The sequence below is a fragment of the Strix uralensis genome, chromosome 39 (genome assembly GCF_047716275.1).
Source record: "Strix uralensis isolate ZFMK-TIS-50842 chromosome 39, bStrUra1, whole genome shotgun sequence".
In the NCBI taxonomy this organism is placed as follows: domain Eukaryota; kingdom Metazoa; phylum Chordata; class Aves; order Strigiformes; family Strigidae; genus Strix; species Strix uralensis.
Genome location: NC_134010.1, coordinates 1540707 through 1543823, shown reverse-complemented (window position 1 = coordinate 1543823; position 3117 = coordinate 1540707). Strand labels below are relative to the sequence as shown.

The window sequence follows — 3117 nt, the reverse complement described above, 5'->3', positions numbered from 1 at the left end:
TTGTGTACTCTTGGAAGCTTGCTACCACCATCACTCCTTTGTGTAAAAATTTAAGGAGATGTTACTCTCCAAAGCTTTTAGGAGCTAGTAGGAAAGAACAACCTCTCAAAATACTTCGTTATTTCTCCTATTGCCAGGAGAAGCCTAGACAAATACCCAAGATACAGCTATGAGGTGCCTGGAGGTAAATACCACAATACAACCCCCAATGCTCAGGTTTGGTAGCTGACAATAACTTCACACCTTTTTGACTGACAGTTTCCAAAGAAGATGAGTTACACAAACCTTTAATTTTGTATCAGCCCTATTCTGAACAGCTGTGCTGAAAACAGAGCGACATTACTGGAAAGTCTCTCTTTCACTCCACATGCTTTCTTAAGCTCACATCATCTCACAAACATGCACTGTGTTGTTTCATTTCTCACTCCTCTTCACTTTTCTGATCCACAACTTTTTCATGGCATTTTTCACTTCTTCATTTTGGAGGTGTAGATTAAGGGATTGAGCGTAGGCGTAATGATGGCGTAGAACACAGAGACCATCTTGTCTGCTGAGAAGGTGGTGGAAGGGCGCATATAGATGAAAACGCATGGCCCAAAGAACAGAACTACAACAGCGATGTGGGAACTACATGTATAGAGTGCTTGGAGACGCCCTTTGGCAGAGCGTGTCCTCAAAGAAACCACGATAACAGCATAGGACACAACAAGAACAACAGAACAGCTCAGGGAAATCCCACCACCATTGGCAGCCACGATGACACCGGTGATGTAGGTGTCAGTGCAGGCCAGCTTTGGTGAAGGGTGAACATCACAGAAGTAGTGGTCAATCTCATTGGGCCCATAAAACGGTAGCCAAATGGCCAGCAAGGTCTGCCCCACTGAGTGTACAAAGCCCCCCACCCAAGAAGTTGCCACCAACCAGCCACAGACGTGCTTGTTCACAATATTTGTGTAATGAATTGGCTTGCATATAGCAACGCAACGATCATAGGCCATCACTGTGAGAAGGAAGATCTCAGTGCACCCGAAGAAATGGCCTGCAAACAGTTGAGCTATGCAGCCCACAAAAGAGATGGTCTTCTTCTCAACAGGAAGGTGTGGTGGTTTGACCTTGGCTAAATGCCAGGTACCCACCAAGTCGCTCTATCACTTGCCCCCTCCTTCCCCTTTTTTTCTCACCCCCCCCTCCCCCCGCCCCCTTCCCCCTTTTTTTCTCATCAGGGCAAAGAGGGGAAAGAAAATAAGATAGGAAAAAATAAAACAACGCTTGTGGGTAAAACAAAAGCAGTTTTAATATAAGCAAAGTAAAGCAAAGGTCCGCGTGCGGAAGCAAAAAAAATGAAAACAGATTTATTCTCTACTTCCCATTGTCCTGGTTTAGCCAGGATAGGGTTAAGTTTCCCCAGCAGTAGGCGGGGAGCTCTAGCCGGGTTATTCAGATACCATGCGGACGTCACATCCTGGTGCCGAAGCGGGACAGTCAGTTACCGCGTGTACTGTGGGATTTGCTCTGTTCTCACTGCTGTATCGGTAGATATTTTGCTCTGTTTATTGTTATTACTGTTATTCTTATTGTTATTGTTGTTGTTTGTTGCGTTGCAGTTGCACTGTTGTATTAAACCTCTCTTTATCTCAGCCTTGGGGCTTTGTATTTCACTCCCTTTGTGGGGGAGAGGCAGCAGCCGCGTGGTCTCAGACCCCGGCAGGGACTAAACCACCACACCCATGAACAGGCGATGTCGGGCCTTCTCAGGAAGCAGGGCTCCAACATGCGTAGTGGTTGCCTCGGAGGACCAAGGGTGACCCCACCCCCTTCCTCCTTTCTCCCAGCTTTATACTTGAGCAGACATCAGATGGTCTGGAATATCCCTTTGGTCAGTTTGGATCAGCTGTCCTGGTTCTGTCCCCTCCCAAGATCTTGCCCACCCTGTCCCACTGTGGGGGGGAAATATTGGAAAGAGCCTTGGTGCTGTGTAAGCACTACTCAGCAGTAGCCACAACACCAGTGTGCTATCAACACCCTGCCAGCTCCCAACATAAAACACAGCACCATGAGGGCTGCTATAGGGGAAAACCAATTCCGGCTCAGTGAGACCCAGTAGAGAAGGTCATAAATGAGTTTCGGAGCTGTGACAGTACATTAACTGATGTCTACAAAAGACTAGTAGCTCAGGAAGAAGTATATGGGAGAGTTCAGCTGTTCACTTGTCTTTATCATAGTGATGATAAGCAGGTTTCCAAGAATGGTGGTGGCATAGAAGATTAAGAATAATGAGAAGCACATTTCTGCTACTGTCTTGTCTTGTGTTAGTCCATGGAGGATGAACTCAGTCACATTGTTTTTGTTCTCCATAGGCACCATGTAGTCTGGATCTGAAGCACAGAAAAGACACCAGCTATGGCATTAGACATGGGACATTATTAGCACACACACATACGGACCACCGGTATGTTAGATATTAAACATATTTCCTTTCCTGTCTTTTGGGGACAGTTTCCATTTAAAGTCAATGTTTCCCTCAAGGAGCAACAGGTGATATCCAAATCAGAACGTATTATGGAGGTATACAATAACAAGCTCAAATTATTTATTTGAGGAGGGTGGTAGAAATAATACCCTCCTGAATCCTAGTTCTCACCTTTGCCTCTTTTAAAAAAGAAGACTAATTACCAGATCCCCTCACAACCCACTTTTACCCTTTGATTTGGAAATACACTTTGATTTGGAAATAAAAGTTGACCAAAAGAGACAGTGCATCTATAATTCACTAATACAACACTTTGATCATGGCCCGAGGAAGATCGTTGCCTAAGCAGTGACTGTACTTTCCTTTTCAGTCCTCTAAAGGATTGCAGCAGAACTACTTCTTCTCGCTCTGACTGTGATACACCTGAATAAGTTCAGTCACAGAAAGAGCTGGCTGGTGTTTTCTTGGACTGCCTTTCTTACAGTACATGAATGAACTAATCTGGAGGTAATTTGCATTAATGGTGCATTAACAGGGGTTTGTATACCTCACCCAGGTCCTGGAACACCTCATAAATACACCTGTAGTGACACTGGGGTCATGAATGTACTGCTGGTGACCCTCCTTTACTCACAAACACCCATGAA

At 45.2% G+C, this 3117-nt stretch overlaps 1 pseudogene; it reads right to left on the bottom strand.

The window, feature by feature from the left end:
* Positions 1-414: 414 nt before the first annotated feature.
* Positions 415-2364, bottom strand: LOC141937299 (olfactory receptor 4S2-like; annotated as a pseudogene).
* Positions 2365-3117: the final 753 nt, after the last annotated feature.